Below are 9,559 nucleotides of genomic sequence, written 5' to 3' on the forward strand. Positions count from 1 at the left end.
CTCAGAGGGCTTTGTGTTATTGTCTTATCTGTTATCAGACTCTATGGAAACGTCAGTTCTGAACTCAGTTCCTGGGTGAAATTCTTCCCCCCTCTTTCTTTCTTTGGCAGAATTTAAAAATACATACAGGTGCTGGGTAATCTTGAACAGAAGAAGAATGTTCTGATTTTAAAGAAGGTTAAATATTTGCCGATTCCCAGAGAAGTTGGAATCCCTCTAGGAGAAGTCCCTTTTCAAATGTTGAGCGCCTGTTAGAAAACAATCCTTGCCTTTCGTGTCTTCCAGAGGAAGTGGGAGCATACACTAGGACAAGAGACATAGGCCTTGACCTTAAAGCTCAGGTTCTCTGCGTGTTAATAAGCCAGAAAGAATTTCTCCCCCTTTGTGTTTGAATCCGGAACACTTGATCTTCTATATGTGGATGGAGTGGGAGGGAGAATTCGGCTGTCTTCCTAAATCTCATCATTTAAAATGAAATTGTTGTTGAAGCAGTCAATTCACAGATACTGTTTTCTGAGCTTTGCATATCCTCCGAGTAGGAAGTACCTTTCTTCTACTGCATAATTCCAGTTATTTTTTAAATGTAGTTCTGAAGCAGGGAGGGAAAACTGGTTGTCAGAAACCAAACTTAATGTGGCAAGAAATTGGTCTATATTTTCCCCCTTCTGAACATATTTATTTTAAGATGAGTTAAATGTGGCATATTGGGACTTCCTGTCTATTTTCCTTGGCTTTGAGAATAATAACCTCATAACAGTGCCAAACTGGATTGGGGGTGGGGAGCGTCTGGAGAGGCAGAAACAGAGATGGCAAGAGAGGCTCCCTGCTTGCATAGTGATGAGGAGAGGGAGTGCAAAGAGGAGGTGTCGCCTTGGCCATTTATCACAGGAAATTAAAGCACAATCTCTTTTCCTCCTGCCACTGGTGCTGGCACCAGAGAGGAATAGAACAGAGAGCGGAGAGTCTTCTGGCTTTTTGTTAAGGGCTGGGTAAGCCCTTAAGTCTAGTAGTAAGGGCTGCTCTTAAGCCATCCTCTGGGCTTTGAGTATACTCACAACCAGCTTCCACATTTACCCAGTTTCTGTTTCCCCAGTGGGATTACAAGAACATAAGGTTTCCATTCTTTTACATGTATTAAACATGGATCTCCAAAGAGATATTTGAACCTAGCATGCTTGTCATCTAGTAAAATGTTAATTGCCAGAACCGTGAAGGTAAAATTCCCTCCACGAGATAATGTTTCAGCTGCTGCCCCTTTCCTTGCAGTACAAGAAGTTCTAGATGACCCCAGTGGACCATGAGCACATGCAAAGGGCACTGAAAAGCTGAGGTTAGAATAATGACAAGACTTGGGCACTTTGTATAAAAAGTTTAAAGATTAAAGGCCAATAACATATTTAAATTAGGGGCTGAAGAGATGGCTCTGCAGGCTCCTGAGGATCTAAGCTTGAGTTCCCAACTCCTATGTAACAACCAAAGAAGGCATGGCTGTACGAGATTGAAACCCAGCACTGGAGGGTAGAGACAGGCAGGGTCTGAGGAGAGTTCGATGGCCAGTCAGCCTGGCTGAAATAGCAAACTTTTGATTCAGTAAAAGACCCTGTCTCAAGACAAGCCTGAAAGTTATAGAGAAAGGAATCCAGTATCCTGCTCTGACCTCTTCATTGGCACACGCAGACTTGTGCATTTGCCCATTCATGTGCAAGCACCACGTGTAACACAATACAAACACACACACACACACACACACACACACACACACACACACTCTAAAACTATGGTTTTCATCAATGTCTTATAAACATTAAAGGACAGTGGGAAAAAAAATGAACAACTCTGGCCTACAAGTTGAAAACTTACATGAAATGATTGAATCCCTTAAAAGGTACAATCTTCCAAAACTCATTCAAGAAATAAATAGGTAGTGTGAATAAATATTAAACAGGCTGGATAAATAATCAATAACTTTCCAAATTATCAGGTAACAGGATGAGACAAACTCATTGGTTAATTCTGCCAAGCCCTTGGGGAAGAACTTATATCAATCCTCTATAAATTCTTCAAGATGATATAAACAGAGAAAACACTTTCTAACCTATTCTGTGTCACAAACATTATCTTAATATTAGATCCTAATAGATCTCAAAACATAAAAAAATTAATGAATATTTCTCATGTACATAGATGCAAAGTGCTTCAAAAATATTATCAAAGTGAATGTAACAGTATCTAAAAAAGAATTATGCCATGATTATATAAAGTTATTTCCAGGAAGGCAAGGCTAAGTCAACAGTTTAAAAATCAGTTAGTTCCGCATCCCAAATAGTTAAAGAATTAAAATTAAGTGGTTATATTGAAAAATACTTCAAAGAGCATTTAACAATGGTCTAAAACCTGTTGACAATTTTAAAAATGATAAACCAGGAATAGGGGAACATATTTAATCTGATTTAAAAAGTAGCTACATCTAGCATCAGATGCAGCAAAGAGAAAATCGAAGCTTTCCTATAGCTATCAGGAATAAGAAAAGAATATCTTCTCAGCATTTATTCCCGCTTTCTTATTGAAAACCCCATCTAATGCAATATGATAGGAAAAGGAATGAAATAGAAGTAGATCAGGAACAGATATAAGGTCATCTTCATTCACTGATGACAGACATCACGATTTACTTATGAACATCTGAAAGAATTAACATCTGACTTCTAGGATTTCCAAACAGTTATAGGATGGAGAACAGAAGACTGGGTGACTACTATAGTCTTTTATTTGAAAGAAGTCAAAAGAGTTCTGAAGATGGAAGGAGGTGAGACTTCCACAATGCTGTGAGCATACTTATGGATATAGAATTAAGAGCTATTTATGTAATAACTTTCATGTGATATATTTTGCTATAATAATTTAAGGGAGTGGAACAGACATAGCCTGCAAGAATGGACAACGCTCCTCCCAGAAGACATGGGTTATTAAATGAAATTTTCAGTGGCACTTGAATTTGAATTATTTATCAGTGAGACCCCAGAGGCACCACAAACAACATAGGCTACTTCCACTGCTTTTCGTTGCTCAACATAGCTACATTGTAAGACCCTGTTGGTGAAGAGTACACTCACTTTGGAATCAGGAAAGACATAAAGAAATCAATTTCCAAATGACTTGGAAACTCTCAAAAGGTGCTATGTAGGTGGCTGGGAATGGAAATCAATAGTCCTACTAGGTGCTAGACCCTGCATGCTACAAAACAGACCTTCCAGGCAAATCGGGTGCATCTGTACAATAATGCAAGGACAGCTATGGAGCTAGAGAACGGCTTTCTGAGAGGATGGGAGGCTGCTTTGCAGGACAGAGTTCACACCTTGTACTAAAGCTGGTCAAAAGCCAGGAGGTGGGGAGAGCATAGGGGATCCTACTGTTTGTTGATTTGCTAAATGGTCAAGCTGCCGAACTGCCTTTTAAATGTTTGTTTGTTCTATAATCATAAGCCTGTGCTGTTCTTGACTTTGGTCAGAGAACTTTTTTGCAATGGAACAATTAGTGCAGATAATACTCACAGAAATCGTGAATGTTCAGCTGTGGATGAGTTATCTATACCAATATATTCCCATTCAAGGCTTGAAGAACTTAGAAAAGAGGAAGCAGAAGGAAGGTAAGACCTGATGAATGGGGAGGCGTGTTGTTAAATACTGACTTCTACACATGATATGCTTATTGTAAATGGTATCCCACAGTGTCTGTGGTTACCTGTACCATATCTACACAAGATCAATCCAGTCAAAACTCAATCATGGCTGAGGGAGAATTACTTGGTGGAAGAATCGCTGGCAGTTGATGGCTTCTAAGAGTCACTCTCCTTTGAGTACGTGGTCTTTGGAAGGTTGCCCATGTTCCAAATGCTTGACCTCTGTGACCAAGACGGATGATCTGTGAAGGCTTACCCTTCTTAAAAGGGGAACAAGAATACCCATGGCAGGGAAGAGAGAGGCAAAGTAGACAACGCTAATTGGCTTTAGAGCCACCCAATTAGACAAGTTGATGGTGATTTTTTTTTTGAAGAAGAAAAGAACATAAAATTAGAAGGGAAATGGAGAGAGGGACGTTACGGGAGTTAGGAGGAGGTGATAGTAGGTGGAAATGATCAAAGTACATTCTATAAAAGTATGAAATGTTCAGAGAATGAATAAAACATTATTTATAATAAATGCTAAAATAAAGAGGCATTAAAATAGTTTTTATGAATAAGAAAGAACAAGAAACTTGTTCGATTTCTCACTGTATTTAATAATGTGATATTATTGCTAGTTTTTATTTAAGAATGAGTGGGTAGTCTTTTCTGGGCTCAAGGAAACCACAATTTAATTCTGACATGAGGATATTGATGTTTTCTAACTGTGCACCAGGAGGATAATAAACTGTTTGGAATCTCTAGTCTCTGTTTAAGGGCAGGTTCTCTTGCTTGAAGAGTTGCCGTTGGTAAGGGCAGCAGCTAAATATAATTGGATGATTGCCAAGATCCAGTAGCTTGTGAACAGTGTCAAAATAGTATTAGGATGCTTCCCACCCGGTTTTCTTAGTTTGTCAAGAAAATGGGATGAATAGTAAACATATTTTGAGAGGAAAAGTTAAAACAAACAAAAAACGAATAATCCCACAGACTGCACCAGACCTGAAAGAATATCACATGAAGGAGAACAAATAGTCTTTACTTACCCTCTTCTTTCTAACCAAGAATGAGAGCAGAAGAAGTCATCAACCCACTCTTCGATAACTCCATTCCATATGAAATAGGAGTATTGGGGGAGTCAGGTTATCTGTGTCTCCTCATAAAAACTACACACTCCCCTTAACCGTCCTAAACTCATGCGTGTGTGTGTGTGTGTGTGTGTGTGTGTGTGTGTGTGTGTGTGTGTGTGTTTGCGTGCGCGCGCTCGCAGGGGGTGTGGGATCTTTCTTCCAATCCATGCATTTCTTTTTCTATGTGTATTTCCAACAATAATTGATTTTTAAATAGTGTAAGTTTGAATTGCAAAGGTTCATTAATGCTCTTTTTTTTCCTTGAGACATAGGATAACTTGAAAATCATTGCAGAGCCACACTATAGTCTAAATTATTGGGAAAAACTTGAAGTTAGATATGTCAAGAATGCCAAAAATATGTCTAGATACTAATCACCTTTCACCATTTCCTGCCTTCAAATATGCACATTTTATATTTCAAAACAGTTGAAATTGGTCAGAACTTACCCACCCAAACACATTTTCTATATACATGATGCCTTTTTTAATAAAGAGAAATATAAACAGCTATAAAGATGCCATTTTAAATCCTACTTGAAAAGCTTAAGTTTTGGAGAAACCAAAGGTAGTTTGCTGACTTTTGCTTCTATCATGTTGTTCAAAGGTCAATCTCAATCTTACCTGGAAAAACAGGGATTTTTCTCTGTGTCCTTTTTGCTATGAAGGGAGTCTCGGATGTTCTGTTTATTCACAGAAGCCTAGATTGGTCCTCTAGCTTCTTCACTCACATCCAAAATACACAAAGAAGGCCTCAGAAAACTTGGTCCCTTCCTCTTCATGCACTCTAATGGCTCATACCCACTCATGTCTCAGGTCAACCTTCACTCCATGAAAAACCCTCTGATACAAAATGAGGTCAGGAACTGAGGTCAGACGCTCCTTCAAGGAGCTCCCCAGCATCTCACTCTCCACCCAGTGAGGTGAGCATTCACAAGCAATGGCATTCACCTAAAGTGTTTATTGAACAGGCTCCCAGGAGCTGCTCTAGATAGTCAGCAGCAATAAGCCTAAAAGACCTGTGATTTACATTAAGTGGTGTTGACAGCCATTCCAAGCCCAAGAATCTACAGCAGAGCCCCGTGTTTCTCTAATAGGCAAGTTCAAATCTAGAAGATAGGCATTGTAGACTGGCTGCTTATTTCAAGTAATCATTTCTTCTCTAGAATCTTCTAAGCTAGATGTATCCCCATGGTTCTCGTTCTCTAAATGTTTGTCAACAAGGAGTCTAACCTTGCAGTTTCTATAGTAAGATAAAAACTAATGATTTCTTTTTTAATCTGTGACTTGTTCTTTCTAGACCATAAACCATGTCCTGTAAATGTTGGGGAGATCATGAAACAGTGAGCGTTAAATATTCACACGACAGGGTCTTCACGACTATGAATAATACTGACCTCTTAGGGACATTGGCATCTCTTTCCCTCTTGCAGTGGCAAATTTGTCCATTTCCTTCACGTCCATCACACCGATTACAGAAGGTGAAGAGTGGTGACTGTAAGAATTTACTGCAGGAGCCACTCACTTGAGGTGGGGGCAGTTGGATAAGGAGCTATAACCACTCAGAAATGATCTAAATTCATGACATACATACTTCCCTCGTGGGGTCCACCAGTCAGCCAGGACACACTGGGGAAAGCAGCATCCTGTACTAGGCAAAGTAAAGAGCCATACACAGCAGAGGTGGCTAAACAACTAGTTTAGGCATAGAAATACCATAACTAAGAGATTAACATTCAGGTTTGGAGAATATACAATGAGAAACTGGCCATTCTATGCTGAAGAATTGCTCTAGCAAATACCCTACTGTTTTCGTTTGTTTTGTTTGTTTGGATGGGTGGCTTTTTGTTTTTGTTTTGTTTTGTTTTATGCTTTTGTTGTTGTTTGATTTTTTTGCTTTGTTTTGTTTATTGTTTGATTTTGCTACTGGGGGATTACATTGTTTGTACTTTAGACCCTTCCCCAGGGTCCTCACTACCAAAGATCTGTACCTTAACCACAATCAAAATAAAATGTGTATAGTAACTACATATTCATACCATTTTCAAATTGAAATCTTAGTGCATTCCGATACCTGGCTGTGTGTGCACCTACCTGGGGCATTAAAATAGCAAATTCTAGTATCTAACCAGAGGAATAAGGAATCACCATTATGGAAAATTTCCAAACATATAATTGTACTTGGTGAACATAAGCACCATGGAAGTTTCTTCCATAAACAGCTTAGCTGAAGACTTGGAAGCCACAGGCCTGGTTCAAGACCCAGTTTTAGTACTTGAGAGCCAAGTCAGGTTATCTTCCCTGAGCCTTATTTTTCATTGATAGTGATGTGTTCTATTGCCATAGAACCTTCTATTGTCTGAACCTCCATAGGGATCCAATGTTTTATAAAGTATATTTCTTAGTTATTCACTAAGAATGTCTCCAAAGCTGTAAGCAAGATGCAAAGAGTAGACCTCAGCTTCTAAATAAAATTAACCAAGGTCTTAGAGAAGCCAGAGGTGGGGCTTAGGCTGATTCCAGAGAATCTTGCTGGGAGACAAGGAGGCTGTACAGTGCACAGGATAGGGGCATTTAAAAGGTCTACTGGCTAAAGCTTGTTTGACCATTATAGAAAATGATGTATGTAAGAAATAATCTATGACTCCACATGAAAGAGAGAGAGAGAGAGAGAGAGAGAGAGAGAGAGAGAGAGAGAGAGAGAGAATGAGAGAGAACAGAGAATGAAGGGAGAGAAGATAAGAAAAAGACTTAAACCCATCCCTAGAAGCATTGCAGGTGTGGCTACCGTGTCACATGTATGTCAGTAGTGGAAGAGAGGAGAGAAGCTATGTCTACCTTCAGTGTTCTCACTTGTGAACATCTGAATGATTAGTAGCCTAACACTTCCTGAAAAAAATGAGCTGGAGATGCTCATCCTGGACCCAGACAGGGTGCTAGACAGAGGGGGAAACCAGCCTTGTATCACGCAGGTCTGAAGGGACAGATCATGCCCCAGAAGATCCATGCCTGATTCCATAATGTATGAATGGGGCACAGCACTCCTGAGATCTGGTCTGAGATGACCCCAGATACTCAGAGACCCTGGGTGACACTAAAAGGTGCAAGTAAGTCGTGCAGGAATGGAAGAGAATGAGAAACAGAAGAATGTGGGCACAGTGAAGAACTGGAAACTTGACGGTAGTGAGAAAGAGCCTGATGTGAGAAGCTGATTATGCCCATCTAGGACTATGGTGGAGTCCTGACCTGTACTGTCACCCGGGGCCACATCTGGGTCCATGGTCCTGCAGAAACAGGAGTCTGTTACCACCAAAGCCAAGGTAGAAATCCCTGGTCTGGGCTATAGCCTGGAGACATGTTGGTATCTGAGGGCTGTTTAGAACTGGACCTACGCTTTGCCTGGGCATTGTGGAAGAGCTGGTCCTGAGAGCACTAGAGCAAGAGAGGTGACCCTACTTCTAGTCAACTTCAATACTCAAAAGAGCATCCCACACATTGCCCAGGAAGCACAGCAGAGTTGGCCATAGTTACAAGAATTTTGGGTGAGTCATACCCAAGAGTATGAACATGGGAGACCTGGCCCTGCACCTTGCCCTGGCATCATGGTAGAGCTGATCATGATGGCAGGGACAGGGGTGAGCCAGCCATGAGAGTGTGAGTGTAAGGGAGTTGGCCCTATCACTTGTCTGCCTTTCATGGCAAGGGCAAGATGCTCCCTTCCTTGCATGCCTTGCTATCTACAATGGGTAGGAGACCCGGCCCTGAGGTTATCAGAGCAGGAGAGCTGGCCCTGCCCCTCACCTGCTGCAGCACTAGGAAGAACCAGCCCTGCACCTTGCTTAGGCAGCACAGTAGAGGTGGCCCCAGACGTGGGAATTGTGGGTGAGCTGGCTGGAGGATGTGAACACGGGAGAGCTGACATTGACTCTTGTCTGCTGTGTAGTGGTACAAATGAGGGAAAGACTCCCCCCTCCTCTCTTCTCATTCACCACATGTGGCAGGCAGGAGAGCTGGCCCCTGGGCCATGAGAGTGAGAGAATTGTCCCTGACTGTCCCTTGTTGCAGTACTCAGGAGAGCAGGCCCTACACCTTGCCTGGGCTGCCCAGTAGAGCTGTCGTTAATGGTGTTGGTGCAGATGAACTAGATCTAAGGACATCAGAGCAGGAGAGCTCACTCTGCCCCTTGCTGTTGGCAACAGTGGGTGGACCAGCCAGTTCAGGACAGGAGAACTCACCTTGATGATGTGAGAGCAAGAGAGCTGGTGGGCTGACCAGCTCTGTTACCTCTCAGGCCCACATCCAGGGCTTTGAATTGGTCCAACCCAACATCTATCCCGTTGATGAACTGCTGAAGTGCATGAAGGGGCTGGTCCTACAGATCCAAAATTACAGGCTCTCCACAACACAGGGTAACAACAGGAAATCTGAGAGGAGTCCCAGTGAGGTTTCAGTATTGATAGTGTAGCAGAAGTCAGAGGTTTTGTACCAGATCAACGCACCAAACGATGAACAATTGCAAGAAGTATGGACAAGAGAGTATACTGTGGGACACAGTGTGACATACTACAGCCTCCTCAATGAGATCTTTTTCTCTTTTAGTGGGAGTGGCAAAGGTGGAGGATGAGTAAGAGGGGAGAGGGAGATGGGTGGGATTAGGGGGGTATGATGTGAAATACACAAAAAATCAATAGTACATGAATGGATGAATGAATGAGGAGAAAGAGACAGACAGACAGACAGACAGAGACAGAGACAAAGAGACTTAAAGT

The 9,559-nt window shown here is 41.6% G+C and overlaps 1 non-coding gene across 1 annotated transcript; it reads left to right on the forward strand.

The window, feature by feature from the left end:
• Positions 1-7,547: 7,547 nt before the first annotated feature.
• On the forward strand, positions 7,548-7,677 carry LOC116902580. The gene has a single exon (XR_004388173.1). It is a non-coding gene; the product is annotated as a small nucleolar RNA SNORA17 (small nucleolar RNA).
• Positions 7,678-9,559: the final 1,882 nt, after the last annotated feature.

The sequence above is a fragment of the Rattus rattus genome, chromosome 5, assembly GCF_011064425.1.
Source record: "Rattus rattus isolate New Zealand chromosome 5, Rrattus_CSIRO_v1, whole genome shotgun sequence".
Classification (NCBI taxonomy): domain Eukaryota; kingdom Metazoa; phylum Chordata; class Mammalia; order Rodentia; family Muridae; genus Rattus; species Rattus rattus.